At 46.9% G+C, this 19,460-nt stretch overlaps 1 protein-coding gene across 2 annotated transcripts in view; it reads left to right on the forward strand.

Annotated features, from left to right (window-relative positions):
• Positions 1-19,460, forward strand: part of GRID2 (glutamate ionotropic receptor delta type subunit 2) — a 1,267,968-nt gene that overhangs the window by 1,045,512 nt on the left and 202,996 nt on the right. The window lies entirely within an intron of this gene.

Raw genomic sequence — 19,460 nt, forward strand, 5'->3', positions numbered from 1 at the left:
GCTGTCTTACATTTAAATAATTCTCTCCCTCCATCTGTAAATAATTCTCCCAACTAAGTAATTGTTCATAGTTTCTCTGTAAGAGAATTCATGCAGATACAGATCCAAATTAATTCTCCGTGAAGACCAATGGATATGCTTTGAAAATGTTACAACAATATATAAGGAAATTGCATGCCCAGTATTGCACTGGAACTTTACTTAATTTAGTCAGTGAATTTGCTAGTTTCTTCCATGCTCTTGCACTATCAAATAGGAGAATATTTGGCTTTATTTGATTTTATTATCTGACCACTGTCATCCTTTCCCCTAATTTTCTGAGCCTTTCTAACCTTCCAGTTCTCAACAAGATGAAATATCCTGTGTGCAGTGATCCCTGGGGATAAACACAAGTTGTTTGCCTTGAATTTGATGTTGTTAGGAATGGGAAGTAGGTTTTTTCCCTGCTTCCTCATAGCATTGTGGTGCATTAGTATACCCTGGGGTTTCCTATGCTTTCCTCAAATTTTCTCAAACCTGCTTGGCTTTGAAGTTTGGGGAAAGATAGCAGCAAAGCCTCTGTGGTTGCTTGGGTTGACAAACTCCAAGTGGTGAGTGCAGATCTGGAATTACAACTGATCTCCAGATGATAGAGATTCGTTCTCCTGGAGGAAAGGGCTGCTTTGGAGAGTGGACTGTATGGCATTATAGCCTACCAAGGTCCCTTTCCTTCCCGAATCCCAGGCTCCCCAACACCACCCGATCTCCAAGGATTTCCCAACACAGAGTTGGCACTCTAGTGGTTGCAGTGTAAGGAGAAAAGTTCCACACAACAGCTATTCCCCCTATGGTCATAGATCCCGAGGGGTTAGCTGTGTTAGTCTGTAGTTGCACAATAGTAAAGAGTAGAGGTGGGCACGAACTGCAAAAAAAACCAACTCCCGGCCGGCCAGTCAAGCCCTGCTGTTTAAATGGCCATTTCCCCACCACTCCGAGCTGTGGGGAAATGGCCATTTAAACTGCAGGTGGAGCTTGGCTGGCTGGCCGGGAACTCCTGGCCGGGCAGTCAAGCCCCGACAAGCAGCTGATCGGCGGGTTTTATATGCCCCTTTCCGTGCCGCCTTGCAGTGGCACGGAAAGGGACATACCTTTTTAACACAAACCAAACGAACCAGTAGACCAGTTTGTGGAAGTTCGTGGAAAATGAGCTTCCACGAACTGCTGGTTTGTGAACCACGAACCGGGCCTGTTCATGGTTCTTTTTGGTTTGTGTTCCGTTTCGTGCCCATCTCTAGTAAAGAGTCCAGTAGCACCTTTAAGATTAATCAACTTTATTGTAGCATAAACTTTCGAGAACTGTGCATCTGATGAAGAGAGAGCTGTGGTTCTTCAAAGCTTATGGTACAATGAAGTTGGTTAGTCTTAAAGATGCTACTGGACTCTTTACTATTTCCCCTGTGGTAGCCATTTCTTCTTCCTGCTGCAGAAGTTTTTTCTTTTCCTTTTTTAAATTGGCAGTTTAATAGCATTTCATCATTATACTGTTATACCAAAATATACATCAGGTTCTCGTAATTCCCAGCTTTCATTTTTTAAAAAGTGAAGATATATGGAAAAAAGCATATCTCTGCAATGACATGGAAAATGAAAGCTGGGAACTCAGAGAATGTGGTTCATATCTTAGTGTAATGGTATATCAGTATTAACATTATTAAATTGCTACGAGAGAGAGAGAGAGAGAGAGAGAGAGAGAGAGAGAGAGAGAGAGAGAGAGAGAGCTGCTGTGTTGGAAGCCCTGTCACTGCTGTGCTGTATTAGCCGCTACAGGAGCAATGGGAAAACTATACAAACTAACCACATGAGCTGTCGGGGTAGTAGAAGACCAAGTTGGATGCAACTATTCCATTTTATTGGCTCAAATCTCATGGTAATGTAACCGTTTCTTCCATTTCTGCTTCATATTGTCAGAAACAGGTTATGAAACCAGCATCCTGTCTCATACAAGTGACCAATCAGTTACTCTGGAGGGCCAACAACAGGCAATAGAGGTTGAGGCTACCCTGTCAGAGGATTACTGCCTCTGAATGTGGTGGTCCCCTTGGCTAATAGCCACTGATAGACCTGGTCTCCACAAATCTGTCTAATCCCCTTTTAAAGCTATCTGTGCTTGGGGTCATCACTACATCCTCTGGCAGTGAATTCAGTATTTTAATTACTCATTGAGTAAATAAATATTTTCTTTTGTCTATCTTGAATCTACTGCCCATCAACTTCATTTGATGCCCTTGAGTTCTAGTATTTTGTGAGGGGGAGAAAAAGTTCTCTCTGTCCATTCTGACCCCATGCATAGTTTTATAAACCTCTGTCATGTTCTCCCTTAGTTGTCTCTTTCATAAATGGAAAAGTCCCACACTTTCCTCCTAGAAAAGGTGCTCCAACCACCTCATTATCTTGGTTGGCCTCTTCTGTACTTTTTCCAGCTCTGCAATGTCCTTTGTGCAATATGCTGACCAGAAATGCAGACAGATGAGGCCACACTACTGATCTATACTGGGGTATGTAATATTGGCTGATCCATTTTCAATCCCTTTCCTAATCCCCAGCATAGAATTTGCCTTTTTCAATCTTGTAACATGCTAGTTTAGACATTTTTATGGACATGACTCTTCGTCTCATCAAGTTCTGATGTTATTAGCATATACTTAACATTAGGATTTTTTGTTCCAGTGTGCATCACCTTACACTTGCCTACACTGAATTGTCCAATTACCCACCTTGGGAAGATCCTCCTGGAGCTCTTCACATTCAGCTTTGGTTTTCACCATCCTGAATAGTAATACAGAATGAATAAAGGCATACTCCTAGTAGTATTTAGTTAGTTATGAAAATGTGTGTTAGGCACTGCAAAGAAAAATGAGATGAGATAGCCCCAGGTTTGCCATTAGGTAAAGAAATATGTGAGGAATAGGAGTAATAGGCTATGGAAGGAGAGTCATGGCAGCTGGACTAAGATAAAATAGCTGGACTTTGAATACAACTTGAAAGACCTGGGATTAAATCCCCAGTCACCCATGAAACTCACAGAGTGACCTTGAGTTGGTCATTCTCAACCTAATCTGCCTCACAATTTCATTATAAGAATAAAATGTACATTGCCCCCAGCTGCCCAGAGGAAGGGTGGGATAGCAATGTGACCGACAGTCAAGAATGTGCATCTTTATACTGGAGTGCCTGTCTGCCATTTCCTTGGGATGTTTATTTATAGAAAGCAGACACATAAACAGAGCTTTGTATAGAACTGTGAGGTATTTGACAATGAAATGCTGAGCTACTTTGAAAGAGAAGGGATAGAGAAGAGTTGGGCTGGCGAAAATCTGTGCACTTCCATGCTGTGTCCGACTTGGTAGTCAGTCATCATCAGCTATTAATGTAACATAAGACGCTGCTCTGGGCTGCACTCTATCCAGAGGCTTCTTTCTGAAGAACTCATTTTCAGACATTTCATGTTCCATTAAAAAATCTTTAGGAAAAATAAAACTGAACTTGAACTGTGGTATAGAGCCTCAACATTTTCCACAGGGATTTTGGTAAGGGTATGCCACACAAAAACAATGCAGAGGATGTATACCAAGGTTATAAGATCTACCCGCTAGTGGGAGGCATTCCAGTGACTGTCTGTGGGGCACAGTTTATTGGGCCAGAAAGGAAATAAAAGCTAGCTGATAAAGAAGGGGAAAGCTCCTTTTTCTGAGGAAATCAGAACTAAATGAGGGAGGGAGTGCACCTTCCTGGAACCCAGATGTTCAAGAGTCTCATTATATTATTTCCTTATCTCCTTATATTATTTCAGAAAAAAACAGTTCTTCTATGAAACTATATATATGAGAGTTCATATGTGTTCATGCTGGAGCCTGTGTTGCTGGGCCCACAGAAATATTGTTTGGGGTGGGGTGGGGTGGGGAATAAAGGGCTGCAATTTCTAGTTTTGGGGAGTGTTCTTTTTAACTTAATTATGTCTGTAGGGCAGAGTTCCCCAATGTGTCACCCTCTAGTTACTAGTACTTCCCCTGATGCCCACTGAGCTTTGCAGAGAGTGAGTGGGACTTTTGTAAGGCAGAGTTTTGTTTGAAATCATTCAAACAAAATGGTTTTCCATGGAGCAGCAACAGCCCCTGGAGGATTGAGGCCTAGTAGGCTTGTATTTCCATTTTCCCTTCAGGCTTTCCTTCTTTTTCTTTCCCCTTCTCTCTCTCTCTCTTCTTCCCCTCTGAGCTTTGTTTCTTTTTATTCCCCTTCTGTGATTGTTTTGCAAAATGAGGAGGGAGGTATTGTGTTTGGCTTTTCATCCTATGGCAGCCATTTTGGGGAGGCTCACCATCATACCTCAAAATTCCAAAGGTGCCTGCAGGCTCAAAAAGTCTGTGGACTCTTGGTGAATGATATCCCAAAAAGAAAGAGAGCCTTGTAACATCAAACCCAAGTAGGGTTCCTAGGCTCCAGGTGGTAGCTGGAGATCTCCTGGAATTACAACTGATCTCCAGGCAACAGGGATGTGTTCCCCTAGAGAAAATAGCTGCTATGAAGGGTGGACTTTATGGAATTATACCCCACTGAGGCACCTCCCCTTCCCAAACCCTGCCCTCTCCAGGCTCCACCCCCCAAATCTCCAGGAATACCAACCTGGACCTGGCATCCCTATACCCAAGAGTATTTGCCAACTGAATACCACTATGTAGGGTAGGGATGCCAGACCCCTGGCAGGGGCAGGGGCAGGAGCAGGGAATCCCTCGCCCCCACCCCCACCCCCTGCCCCCACTTACCTGACCAGCAGGGGGCATGTACCTTCCGTGTATGCTCCCCTGCAGTGCCGTGCACTCCTATGTGCAGCAGCTGCCTGGATCAGGCTCATTTTGGCCAGGATTGGGGCTCCTGCACTCAACAGTGGCCAAAACATGTCCATTTCGGCCCAAATCGGGCTCATTTTGGGCCCATTTTGGTGCAGATCGGGCCCATTTTGGGCCGCTGCAGAGTGTAGGAGCACTCCCACGCTCTGCACCAGCTCAAAATGGGCATGAAATGAGCCCTATTTGGGCCAAAACGGGTGCATTTTGGGCTGCTGTGGAGGGCAGGAGCACTCCTGCATTCCGCAGCAGCCCCAATCTGAGCTCCTTTGGAGCGTGGGCATGCTCCCAGGGGCCACATGATGACATCACTTCCCGGAAGAGACATCATTGCGCTTGCGGGAGTGTGCATGTGCACACCCACACACACACACACCAGAGGTAAGTGCCAGGAGCCAGTCCCCTGCCGGGAGGTTGAGAAAACCTGGCAACCCTAATGTAGGGCTGCCCGTGAAGTCATTTTGAAAGCATCAGTAGGTACAAAATACAGCTGCATGCATCCTTGCTGTGATGTACTAGTGCTATTTCAATTGCTCAGGTTGTCTCCATATTCAATTCAAATGACTTGTACTGACCTTTAAAACTTTAAACAACTTGGGTCCAGAGTGTCCCATCCCAGTTTGCCCAGGATCTGAGTTCCATACATAGTCCTCCTTCCTGTGGGAACCAGCCGTAACTGAGATTAGTCTGGCTAGGACTGGTGGGAGAGCTATCTCTGCCAGTGAGTGTTCCCCGTATGTGGAATTCTGTCCTGTTAGTGGCGATGCCACTGCTGTCCCCGCAGGCCTTTGTCACGAAATGGAACTGGGTTGAAATGAGAATAGTGCATATTAAATTGTTTCACTGTACTTGAATTTTACTCTAACTTTTTATAATGAAAAGTTTTATCCTGGCTGAACTGCTTTGTGGACCCTTGGGTGGAAGGGTGGTCTAGAAATACCTGAAATCAGTCAAGTCTATGCACAGCCTGAATGGGAGAAGACTTAGGTTGCTAGGTGGTCCAATCCTCCTTGCCCGCCCTTCCCTCCTGCGAAATGTGTTCCTTCCTTGAGAGCATTATCTATGAAAGGAAGGCATGAGGTTGACTTTCACTTGTTCCCTTTTCTCCTGCCAATTCGCCTCAATTAAAAACAGTGGGAAACGGCACTTGGTTTTTATTCATGAGCTTGAAAAATGAGCCTGTGAATGTTCCTGAGAAATTGCAGGTTTCTCCTTCACCACCCTGCCCATTTCAATTTAATTCACCGCAAACTACGGAGATTGACACTGGAAGGTTAAAGTGACAATCAACCCTATTGGGCTCATTTAGTATGCCTGTCTGAAAAAAAAGTTCCATTTGATTGTAATTTAGTTTTAGATTGAAAAATTCCAAAAAGATATAGTAAGACCCACTGTAAAATAGAAATATCCCATTAAAATGCTTCATTTACATCTATGACATTAGATTTCTAGAAGTTAAACTCAAACAATTGTTTCCAAAGTCCTAATATTGAATTAACATCTCCAGATTGAATCAGCAGATTCTAATTTCTGATAATGATACAGTTTCAGAAGTAGGTGGAAACGTGCTTTGGAGAACATGAAATTTATGTTGATCTTATCTTATTTAATAGCGGGTTTTGTTTTTAAAGACAAAAGATCCATGTAGCATGGACCCCATTTATAATTAACTCGGAGTGTGAAACATTCCCTTTCTAAACAAGTAGAATAGGAATCTTCATTCTGCTTGAACTTTCACAACAGGCAGTCCTAGTTAGTTCTCACTCTGTCTGTATTTCTTGGTAAAACAAAAGTTTGCTAATTGCTGTGGTTTAGACATTCTGATTCATATAACGGAATTGCATTGGATGTGGATGTAAGACTGCACCTTTCCCTGCTGCTGGTGATTAACAGCGCAATCCTATGGCCGGCCCCAACGCCGACGCGGCTGCACTGGTGGTGTGGCGGCGGCGCCGGGCCGGATCCTGTGTTTGTTCCTGGATCCTGTGCCAGCAAAGTGTGGCCGCAGCGGCGCCCGCAGCGGCGCAGAGATGCAATTTTGGAGAACCAGAAAGTGTTGTGGGCGGGTCTGATGCATGGCCGCCGCCAGGCGCAGCCAAAGGGCGCTGTTCCTGACAAGCGTCAGGGGGAGGGGCCAGGAAAGGCGCAGCCTATGGGCAGCACGCGATCCCGGCCAGGCCCCAGAGCAGCAGGCAAACCGCGCCCATGCTGGCAGACTGCCTCGGCTCGTGTGTCGGGCGGGGCTCGCAGTCGGGAAGGAGAGGGGTGGGCGTAGTCTGAGAAGCCTTTCCCCCGTTTGCCCAATGTAGCACCAAGTCCGTGGCGGCCGCGTCCAGAGAGGTTGGCATGGGACTGGCAGGCGCCCTGCCATGAGGAATCCAGGGCAGCAGCCAGTCTCTGGCAGCAGGGGACAGCCCCCAAGTGGCGCCGAAGGGGAGGGCTGGCCTGAGGCCGCCACCAAGAGGCAGACACAGCGGGCCTGCCCCCTCGTCCCCATCCCAAGGCAAAGAACACAGACACCCATTGCACAGAAATCAGCCTTTATTATTATATCATCCCACCTCCCCCAGCAGACGTGAGGAAGGGGAGGCGTGTAGGAGAGCCGCCTGTGCAGCAAAACACCCCACCCCACCCCCAAGGCGGCAGCGGCGGTCACCGGCGAGGCCGGCGGCCGGACCCCCTTGGCTGTCCACGGGCCCGGCCTCTCGCACGCAACTGGGCCCGAGGGAGGGGTGCCTCTGGGGCGGGTGGAGCTGCTGCAGCGGGTGGGGCCGGAGGGTCGAGGATGGCGACGAGCTGCCTGAGCAGGGCTTCGGCACGGACTCGAGAGGCACACCCCACCCCTCCCAACAACCATGGCCTGTTGGCGTGGGAGGCTGGCAACTGCTCCACGGGATTGGATGCGAGGCAGGACGCCCTGGGGTGGAAGGTGTTGGAATGACCAATGGGGCTGCTGCAGACGCCCGAGGGGCTGGACCCACTCTGGGAGGCGGCCGCTCATGGGACTGTGTTGCTGGGGCTGCGGCTGCGATGGGGGCGACCCTCCCCAGGCGCGCGAGACCTCCTGGCCGGGATATGGCATCCGCCTGCCACCACCCTGGATTCTCCATTGGTGGGGGCTAGGGTTCCCGCGAGTGGACCGTTTCCCCTGCCATCTCCCGCCCCCTTGCAGCGGCAGCTCGCACCACCCTCTCCCTTGCTTATCGGGTGCCAGCTACTCTCCCCACCGGGGATTGATCCCCCTCCCCGCTCACATGCCCCGCCCCAACCCTCTACCTGGCCATAGATGCAGGGGGGTTAGCCGTGTTAGCCTGTGGTAGCGAATTCAAAAAGGGTCCCGTAGCACCTTTAAAACTATCCAATTGTATTGTGGCATAGGCTTCTGAGAATCAAGTTCTCTTCGGCAGATGGGTGGTACAGACACTGGTCAAATACAGAGGAGGAGGGGGGGAGGAGGGGGGAGGGAGGGGGCGGGGAGGCAAGACGGGGTGTGTCGGATACATTTGTGGCAATGTGCAGGTGGGGAGATGTGACGGGAGTGTTGGGGGAGGGGCGGAGGACGAAGTCAGACTCGCAGACACAGAAGACGGTTGTTGTACATCTCGTTTTATTGCACTGGAAAGAGCGGGCTTGCGTTTAGGCTGTCGAGGGAGCCGGAGCATTCCACACAGCCCTCCTTCCCGCTCGGAGGGGCGGGGCTGGGATGCAGGCCGCGGCGCGACGGTGCTTCCTGGGCTGCAGCCAACCGTCCGTCAGAGATGTTTGGGGAGGGCGGGGCGCGGGGGAGCAGCCATGCCCTGGACGTGCCTGTGGGGGGAAAAAGACACGTGTGGGCTTTGCCTTGTTCCACTGGCAAGGCAAGCCCCACACTCCGCCATCCGGGGGGGGGGTTGCACATGGTCGAGGGCAGCAGCTGATGCCTGACGGTCTGGCGAGGATGCACTCAGCCTTGGGAAGCCTTTACCTTTATGGGAGGGAATGAGCTGGTCACAACAAACACCTGGCCACATGTGGTTTTCGAGGCGCCTGCCTCTGAGGCAGCCAGGGGCGGCCATGGTTGCCCCCCACCCCTGCTGGGCCTCACCCAAAGCGGCAAGTGAGCGGGTGGGTTCAGGTGAATGGGCGGTTTGCACTAATCTGCGGAATGCCCCCCCACCTCCTCCTTACCTGTCAGCGCTCCGTCGGTCATCACCAGGTGGGAGCGCCAGAGTCAGGGCACCTGCAAGGAAACGGGAGAGCATGCGGTTAATTTGCAAAGTGTCATTCCCTTCTGCCACGGAAGGGTTAGTTTGTTTGTGCTTAGTTAGAAGCAACTAGCATGCATCAGTTAGCTGTGGAGTCATTCTTTCTATCACGGTAGAAAGAGAGTTAGGCAGACATTTGCACCTCTTCCCCTTTATGCGAAGTTCCCCCAGTTTTTCGCAAAGTTCCCCGAGTGCATTCTGCGCCTGCCAATGTGAATGCCCTCAGCCCGTTTCGGTTTTCAAAGGGGCAATGCCACTCAGCAGACGGGCAGAGCCTCCGGCCGAGTGCTCACTTACCTGGGGGTTTGGGCGGCGCTGGCCGGATGTTTTGTAGGGCGCGGTCGCAGGTGATTGGGTGCAGAGAGGGGGGCTCGTCCACGCCGGGCACGCACGCTGATTGGTCCCCGGGATAGTTCTCATCCTATGCTCCTTCGGGCCATAGGGGCGGGGCGGGGCGCTCAGAGAGGGGGCTGATTTTTCGCCGTTCCATGGACGCCTATGGGCTACGCCTTCTTTTTCCGTGGCGTAGCTTTTTTGCGCCGCTGTGGGCGTTCCCGCTTCTGGAGGAGCTTAGGGAGCGGACTAACTCCGACCCCGCCTTGCTCCCCGCTCCCCCTGCGTCGGCGTAGGGCTCTACGCCACTCCTGCGCCGCCGCCCGGGCGCCTGTGGCTTGCACCGGTGCTGGCCTGCCGGCGGGCCAGCGCCACATCCCAGCGCGGGCGGAAGGCCACTTACGCGGGCGTACGGGCTAGATGCGCCCTCGCAAGCCTTAGTTCGGTTCCTGTTCACTTTCCGTGCCCTTCTTAGGATTAGGCTGTAATTTCTAAAAGAAAATAGTGCTGGCATTCAAAGTTGCATCACCCCAAGTGTGTACAGGGGTGAGAGATCACATGCTCAGAGATGCTCTGTCAGGAATATAACTGCATCCATCAATTTATTCAAAAAGTCTTACATAGCACATTGGCTTTTCTACTGTATAAGAAAGGTTAGGTTAAAATTCAGAAGAACTAGAGACCCAGATTTTTTTTCAAGGAAACAAATATACAAATGTTAAAAAGTCGCATAGATTAAAATCCATAAAGACTTTGACCCAGTCATCAACTGGCCTACTATAATTAAGTGTTGTCAAGTCACAACCAACTTCAGGCCACCCCTCAAGGGGTTTTCAAGTGAAGAGATGAGCAGAGATCATTTGCTATTGCCTGCCTCTGCACAGCAACCCCAGTCTTCCATGGTGGTCATCCATCCAAATAGCTTACTTCTTGTTTGTTCCAAGGCAGGGGAAATGGCCTTAGGGCCGTCGTCACACGGGCTTAAAATTAGCGCGAAAATTGCGCAATCTACCGCAAAATTCCCACCTTATTCTGGCACTGTTGCGAGTCTGAGATTTCTCCTCTGGTCTCAATTTTCGCGCTATAATCTGCTTCCGTGTGACCATCCGGCATCGATTTCTATCCCATAATGACGGAATTTTCCCTTTCTTATCTTGACCCGTTATCCCAGACGCCCTTTCGCGCTCTCCTGCAGCGAGCTCCTTTTTTTAAAAAAAAAAAAACGTCCTTATATCGCTATAACGTCATAATATTATAAAAATACAAAGCAATGAAAGAGTGTTCTTTCTATGCTGCTCGAGCAGCATAGACCGAAAAAGTCTTTCCGCTGCCCTTCGCCTCCGACGGAGGGATCGCAGGTGTGCATGGCACAGAGTGAACGTGCTCTGAACCATCAAAACAACAAGTTGGGCCACCAGAACTACAAGTTCACTCGGTGGAGCCATGGTTGAGTCTTCGGCCATGGGGATCACGTCAGACAGGGGTTTTTCTCAGAACAAGAGTATATTTATGGATGTTCAAATTAGGAAGAAAAACAATCTTAGCCAATGTTCAAGCTGCTTCCAGGGCGGGAAAACTTGGCCAACCTATCCTGCTCTTTTGGGGTTGGGCTAACGTTTGGTTATAACGATGTAATGTCGTTATAACGCAATAAAGCGGAAAAAATTTTTTTTAAAAAGGGGGGAGGAGTTTTTTCTGTGCCCGTTCAAAATGACGGCACAGAGCGCTACAGTGTGAACAACTCGAAGCGGGAGGAGACGGTATTTGACAAAAGATTGCGTCATGGCGCCGATAGGAACAATAGCGCCACATAATGGAAATTTGACGGAATAAACGCCCGTGTGACGACGGCCCTGGTTAGATTTTTTTAGAACTACCAAGATGTAACAGTGAGAGTTAATAAAGTTTTCAGTTCCAGTCTGGAGATTAAGTGTGTGGCAATCTATCTGAATGGCTGAGAAATATTTCAAGAAAGGAGGGGCTATCAAAGAAGTTCTATCAAAGAAGCTCTATCAAAGAAGCTCTTAAACTGCCACAGTTCAAGGAAAAAATGCACTGCAGGGCAGTGCACATCGTTGCACTGTCCTGGGAGCGCATCCAGGAGGTCTATTCCCTGTTCTCCCCCCCCCCTCCGGCCAGGTGAGTGGTGGCAGGCGGCCGAGGGTGGGAGCAGGGGATCCCCCACCAGGAGATCTAGGATCCCTACAGTGAAGAAATATAAATACTTATTCACAACAAAATGTGATGAAGGCGCAAAGACCAAAAATGCAGTGGGGAGCAGATTGGTTTGGCATCTAATAGAAGATGTTTCTGATCAAGTAAGTTGAACTGTTTCTTAACCAAGTTACAAGCTGTATATTAAGCGCTAACTCAATCAAACCTGAGACTAAGGCTGAGTCCCAGTTTTTCAAAATAGTTGGGATGGTCTTTAGTTGAAATTGTCGTGCTAATATTCTTGCAGCAGAAACAGAGTTAACAATGAAAACTAATTTCGGAGGAAACTATGCAAGAGCCCAGTCACCATCAAACTCTCATCGACAGTTCCATACACACAACAAATTATTGTTATTTAGAAACCTCATTTCCATTGTGCTCTAGAGCCATACTGGGTAAATTACTTTATGAAATTAAGCTGTGAACTAGGTATATAATTCATATCTCAGTTTAAAAGGGAATAAGAATTTCAGGGTACAGGGACTCAATATACCGCTGAATATTGCAAACTAGGAAAATTCTGGTTTCGAGCCTATTGCCTTTGAAACTGGGAAACAACATTAGTTAAGGTTGGCCACCTGTTCTTCTTAAGTGTGCAGAAGTTTGTTTATGATAATGATCTATGGTAGGTAAACAGCTAATACATTTTGGGCTAAATATGGCCAGAGACAAAGATGGGACTTGCTCATTTGAGGCTTCATACTGCTATAACTCATCAGCGTCTCCAAGCAGCATGCCATTAAAAGCCTTGCAGCTTGATTCATAACAGAACAAACAACAAACAGAAAGTGATCAATGGATATACAAGAGATAGAGTTCAAATATCATAACTTTCCCTCCACGTTTGGAACATTAGGCAAAACAGAGATCTGAGGTTTGCTATGTTTCAGAGACCTCTTTGCCCCTCTATTTTCCATCCATTTTCTTTAGCATTGAAGAAAAACTGAAAGCATTTAAAAGGCTAGACAGAAATTTTAAATAAAAGGGAAGGAATATCTAAGAGTTCAAGATTATAAGAAATGCATACATCTGAAAGACAACATTTCTTCTCTTCCTAGATATCAAACCCAGTAAACCACATATTGAATCCAAAAGTAATTGAGAGAAAGGATTTAGGAGAAGACCGGGGGGGATTGACAGATATGTGATACAATATTATTCATTATTTTTTGGTTAGAGATATTAGGAAAGTGTTCCATGTTTGACTCTTTGAATGATAATTTGAACTTCTAAAACCAGGGCTCATTTCGAGGGGGAATGCACAGGAACGCAGTTCCGGCAGTTCCCCAAAGAGATCACATGTCAGGTGGCCACGCCCACCTGACTCTTGGACATTTTGGGCCCATTTTGGCCTGGATTGGGCCAAAACAGCCTGGATTGGGCCTCTGACAGGTGGTGGATCACTCGCCCACTCATCAGCGGCCCGATCCTGACCATTTTGGGCCCCTTTTCAGCCATTTTCAGCCCCTTTTTGCCATTTTGGGCCCGATTTTGGCCCTGAATGACCAGGATTGGGTCCAAAACAGCCAGAGTACCACCAGGGGATGTGGCATATGCAAATCAGTTATACTAATGACACACTTCCAGTGATGGCAAGAGGTGTGGCATATGCGAATGAGTTATGCTAATGAGTTTCTCAAGCTCTTTTTCTACTAAATGTCCCGTGTCTAAAACTATATATGCAACGATCCATCTTTCTAGTGGTTAAACAGATGAGAGAAGGAGGAAAAATTGGTTGTTTTAAGCAACCTATAAAGAAGGTTAATCAAAAGGAATTCCTTTGCCACACTGACACATCTGTCTATTGGCAGGGCTTTTTTTCAGGGGTAATGCGGGGTAACGGAGTTCCGGCACCTCTTGAAAATACTTGGCAATAATGCTTGAAAATAATATGATTTCAAAGAATCCCATGTGCTTCCTCATTTTCCTCTTGAGAGTTCCGCCACCTCTTTTCCCAGAAAAAAAACCCCTATCTATTGGTATTTCTACCTTTGAGGAGGATTGTGCCTTCAGAATTCATAACTGTAGGAAACAAGTTTTTCCATCATTTGACCTCCCAAGTTCCTCACAACATGTGTTCCTTTAATTGAATGCCTTCTTCACAATAGGAAGAAAATCCAGTTTCAACATGCTTTAATCAACAGCCAAGGGATTTTCTGATGTTCTTCAGGAGACTGGTTAAAAAAAAATTTAGTGTGTGTTGTAAGACCTTTGTGGATAATTTGGGTGCTATTTTTATTGGTTTGGACTTTTCAATCCCTTGCTCAATGGTTTTATTGGTGGTTTAATAGTCTTCTTGGGTTCTAAATGGTGTGATGGGGGAGCGAGGATTGTGAGCTGCCCTTAGGAAATGGGATCCTTGGATCTCAAATTGCCTGTGTGTGGTATCTCTCTTTTATGTTCCTGTCAGTTTAAGTATTCAGTGTATGCATTGCTAAACTATTAATAAATATGTGTGCAGAGAAAAAATTACAATACATCAGAGCAATGAAAAAGCATGTTAACAATCACATGAGTCTCTAATAAATCACATATAGCCTTTGCTGTGGATGTATCTGGTAACATCATATGTGGTGATCAGGGCTTTTTTTCCGGGAAAAGAGGTGGTGGAACTTAGTGGGTTGCCCTCAGAGAAAATGGTCACATGGCTGGTGGCCCCGCCCCCTGATCTCCAGACAGAGGGGAGTTTAGATTGCCCTCCGCGCCGCTGGAGCAGCGCGGAGGGCAATCTCAACTCCCCTCTGTCTGGAGATCAGGGTGCAGGGCCACCAGCCATGTGACCATTTTCAAGAGGTTCCGGAACTCTGTTCCCCCACGTTCCCCCTATTCAGTATTGTTCAGCTTTATCTGAATATATCTGGCTTATTCAGGTATATTCGGATAAACTGATATTTACATTAATAACAATAATAACAACATTCAGTTTATATACTGCCCTTCAGGACAATTTAATGGCCACTCACAGCAGTTTACAAAGTATGTTATTGTTATCCCCACAACAACAATCACCCTGTGAGGTGGGTGGGGCTGAGAGAGCTCTGGAAGAGCTGTGACTGACCCAAGGTCACCCAGCTGGCTTCAAGTGGAGGAGTAAGGAATCAAACCCGGTTCTCCAGATTAGAGTCCTGCCACTCTTAACCACTACACCAGACTGGCTCTCGGGATATATTCAGGAGTATCTGGGAATCTCATTTTAAAGATTGCTTCAGCTTGTCCCCCTTGCCCTTGCAGGCATCCCACACAACAGGGGAGAAGGAGGCAGTGTTACTATGTGTGGGTGTCTGTGTAAATACACAGAGGTGGAAGGGACTCCAAGGGCTATCTAGTTCAACTTGCTGCACAATGCAGGAAATTCACAACTATCTCCGTCCTTCACTTACCCCAGTGACCCCTGATCTGTGCCCAGAGGAAAACAGAAAACCTCCAGGATCCTTGGTCAATTTGGTCTGGAGGAAAATTCCTTCCTGACCCTGTCAGTGTTGCTTGCTTGCCATATGCCATTGCCAGATCTGGATGCTGCCTTGGTATTACTGGCTAGCTAGGTTGGGTGCTGGGATTCTCTGAGGTTGGTTCTGCTGGGCTTGCAACAGTGTCTTTTGCTTCAGTTTGATTCTTCTGGGATTCTCTGGTTTGACCTTGGTTCTGTCAAACTGTTGGTTCTGCTTGCATTGGGAAGTTTTTGGTCATTGGTTGCTGTTTTGTGTTTGGCTAAGGCTTCCTGTGTCCTGGAGAACACCTTGGATTTTTTGCATAGGACACAATAGAAAGTGGCTGACAGCAGCTTCTTCAGGGGCCTGTAGAGCTGAACCTATTGGTATTTAGTGAGGCTTATTTAGTAAGCAGACATAACTAGGTTCCTTGCAATTTTGATGTAGTTTGCTTCAAAAATAGCTCCTCCAGTCCCCCAGAAAGATTTCCTCAAAGCGAATAATGGAGCTGAATATATTCAGAATACCAAATGAAGCCTGAATACTATACCAGTAGTTTTGGATCTGAATAGTGAGAATACCAACTATATAAGATATTCTGGATACCCAAATCCAAATAATACCTAATTTCTTTTAGTGCACACCTCTAGGGGCTTGATGGTCAAAAGGCAAGGTATAACATTTTTTGAAAAATCTTGGTTCGGGGGAGTCATTGGCTCCAACCCAGCAAGCCCACTAGTCTTATCTTGTAGCCCCCCTACATTTTTGCATCACTGACAGGTTTATGGAGCTGCTAGTAAACCAGAGTGCTTTGGGGGTGATGGGCTGCAGCCAGCTTGGTGACCTGCAAGTTATGTTGGCCTGTCCTTTGTATGCAGAATGTTTAAAGTTAATTGGCAGTGGGTTCATTATACATCTCATGTCACACTATCACCAGGAATTGCTTCATTGCTGTGACTGACCTACCGATCACCTTTGAAATCTGCTTCAGCAAGCATTTCTCCCACTTAGTGATGGTTAGTGTTCTCTTAAAAAAAAACATTTCAAAGGGAGAATCCAACACGAACTTGCTGAATTAAGATTTATGAAAAGATTTAACAGGATCTCTCCACCAGACTTGAATAGGGGCTCAGGTGCTAATACCTCAACATGACCCACCCTTCACAGATGTTAATGAGTTTTGTTTATCATGTCTGACATTTTGATGCGGGTCAGATTCTGTGTTTATTCTACTCTGCCCATCTATCTGTAACTGTCCTCCATCTACTGCTCTCCTCTTGTCCCCCGACTCCTACCTTTCTGTTGCTTGTAATATTGAATATAAATTTGCCTGCTATGGATATACACTCCAATGCATCTGATGAAGTGAATTCTGAGTCACAAAAACGCATGTGTGGGATATGTTATGTTATTCTTTAAGATGCCATTGGCTTCAGGTGCCATTGGGCATTTTTTTATTTTTTCCCCCCATTAATTTCAGCTGCACAAATCATATAGCCAGGGCTTATTTCGAGGGGGAACGCACAGGAATGCAGTTCTGGCAGTTCCCCAAAGAGGACACATGTCAGGTGGCCTTGCCCACCTGACTCTCGGCCATTTTAGGCCTATTTCAGCCTGGATTGGGGCCGAAATGGCCTGGATTGGGCCTCTGACAGGTGGTGGATCACTCTCCCACTCAGCAGCAGCCCGATCCTGACCATTTTGGGACCCTTTTTGACCATTTTCAGCCCCTTTTTGCCATTTTGGGCCCAATTTCAGCCCTGAATGGCCAGGATTGGGTCCAAAACAGCCAGGATAGGTGATGTCAGGGTGTGTGGCATATGCAAATCAGTCATGCTAATGACACACTTGCGGTGATGTCAAGGGGTGTGGCATAGCTAATAAGTTCCTCCAGCTCTTTTTCTACGATGACCTCTGCATATAGCCTTTGCTGTTTTCTGTCCTGTCAGTTGAGACAAGGGTTCAGCAATCTTCACTGAAGCAATGTAGCAGGCTTGTGGCTCAGCAGTTAATATTTATAAAGCCTTTTGTTAGACAAAAGAGCGTGCAAAAGAACGGCATGTTCCATTGCATTATATATAGAGGTGTAAATTGCCTTTAAACAGATTGTGTCCTTATACAGCTAGAACTCAGCAGCTGTGTATGATACTATGTAGAGGTTAAATGGTCCCCCCCCCCTTTGAAGAATATCTACACACTGAAGAATGAGAGGAAGAGCTTAATTAATGTTAATCGTTAAGAAAAATCACAATGGGGTGGAAATACTTTAAGTGCTTGAATGTGGTCTTTTTGTTCAGAATTCACAAACGGCTTACAGATGAATCACAGATATTTACAGATGAAGGCACTTATGTTAGGATCACACAGAGTGAAGGTATGCCTTGTCCTCCCACCCCACCCTTACTTCTAATAGTATGCATTATGTATCTCTCAGTTATGATCTCTAATCTGTTCAGCTTTACCCCAGCACTTATTTGTCCCAGCATCGGGAAGCTTTTCATGGGATCATGTCTGTTTTGTTTCTTTTTTTCCCCTTAGAATTAAATTTTTATTTCAATTGATAACTCAAAAACATACAATATAAAATACAATAAAAAATCATCTAGATCATATCTCTAGCATCCTCCATGACTGCAGTAATTGATAATTATCTAGATCCTACACAAAACCTAATCACATCATACAAATCATGTCTGTATATAAAAAAAATAGTTTGATGCCCGTGTTTCGCTACAGTATTTAACTACTTTAAATCCAGTTATAATACTTATGGGTATGTAACATTTTTTGGTTTGTGGGGGGGCGGGGCGGTTTGAGTTGGTTTTGTAGCATAGTACCTGAGCTTCACAAAAGTGTTTGAAGAAAGCAAAGCGTGTTGATGCCGAAAACTGATGATGTGAATTTCAAAATGTAACGTTTATTGAAGAGATTTTAAAAGGAAAAGATTGTAGTGAAAAATATGTACAACCTTTTTTTTCTACTGAAGAACCTCTTTGTAGACCTCATTGGTGATTTTCCCTTCAGGATCACCAGGCTGCTGGGTGAGCTCACTCTGCAGCAGGCCATGTAGAACTGCCCATGGGGGAAGCAGTCCTCCCTCAAGTCAATTCCTGCTACCTTCAGTATCTGCCCCTGGGACTTGTTGACCGTCATAGCAAAGCAGACCTTGAGGGGGAACTTTAGTCTCTTGAACTCGAAGAGATTATCTGATGGTATGAATGGTATGTGTGTTATGAACACTGACTCCCCCCCCCCCCGAGCACTGCCAGTGAACAATGTGGCCTCGATGATGTTCCTGTGGAGGGCTTTCACTCGCAGTCTGGTGCCACTGCAGAGTTGGGGTGGGAGCAGCATCATTAGAGCCCCCACTTTGAGGAGAAGCTTGTCGGCTGGGAAGCCAGGAGCGTTGAGCATGTTGAGGAACTCCACGGGGTAGTGGACCACATCATCCATTTGCACCACTGAATCCACAGATCTGTACTCCATTTCTGCCCCTTCGAGAGAGTTAAGTTGTGTTTCAATAATGATGGCATCCCTGTCATTCTTGGGGGTCAGAATGGCACACTTGCACAGCTAGTTCATGGACTTCTCCATAATAGTGACAATATCAGGGTATGTTGTGGCTGTTAGGTCTGCTAGGGTCGTCACTACTGTGCCCAGGCCTGCAGGGATGGTCACCTTTCCCTTGGACTCAGGACTTGCTGGGACTTGGCCACTGCTGCTTAGTGCACCACAGGAGTATGATGTGCATATTTCTTTACCGCATCTCTAAGTTGCTTCCTCCTTTTAGCATCGGTATATCTTGCACAACGTCTGCCAAGAGGCTTCTTGGGGGCAGTAAGAGATGATGGCTGCAAGAGGTATGAGGTGGAGTTGGACTGAGGGAGGGGTGGTGCAGTGGGCACTTCAGCAGGTTCGTGTGAGAGGTTCGCATTGAAATGGCCCCTAGAAAGGTCGTGCACCATCTCCCCATGAACATTTAAAAACTCAGTTGCCATAGTGACCTTTATATAAAATCCCTTTTCAGAAGTCTTGGACTGTCTTTCTTCAACTGTCTGCAGTTTTCTTTACCTGTTTTTTTACCTCAGAACACAGAGTTCCACAGCTGACCCATCAGGGAGGGGGAGGGTGTGAGCAGGCAGGAGCCTGCTAGCCACACAGGAAAGCCAGGCCCCACAGGGAGGTTGGCAACAAGTAAGGAAGACTGGGAGATGTATTTTTACCTCAGGGCACAGTCAATGACTCCCAATAGCAACTGTATACTCTTTAGAATGTTGGGCAGATGACCAATCAGGCTGCATATGCAAATGACCTCAGGGAAGCATAGACGTTGGCGGGGGGGGGGGGAGGACCCTGCCAGC

This window comes from Eublepharis macularius, chromosome 10 (assembly GCF_028583425.1).
Source record: "Eublepharis macularius isolate TG4126 chromosome 10, MPM_Emac_v1.0, whole genome shotgun sequence".
In the NCBI taxonomy this organism is placed as follows: domain Eukaryota; kingdom Metazoa; phylum Chordata; class Lepidosauria; order Squamata; family Eublepharidae; genus Eublepharis; species Eublepharis macularius.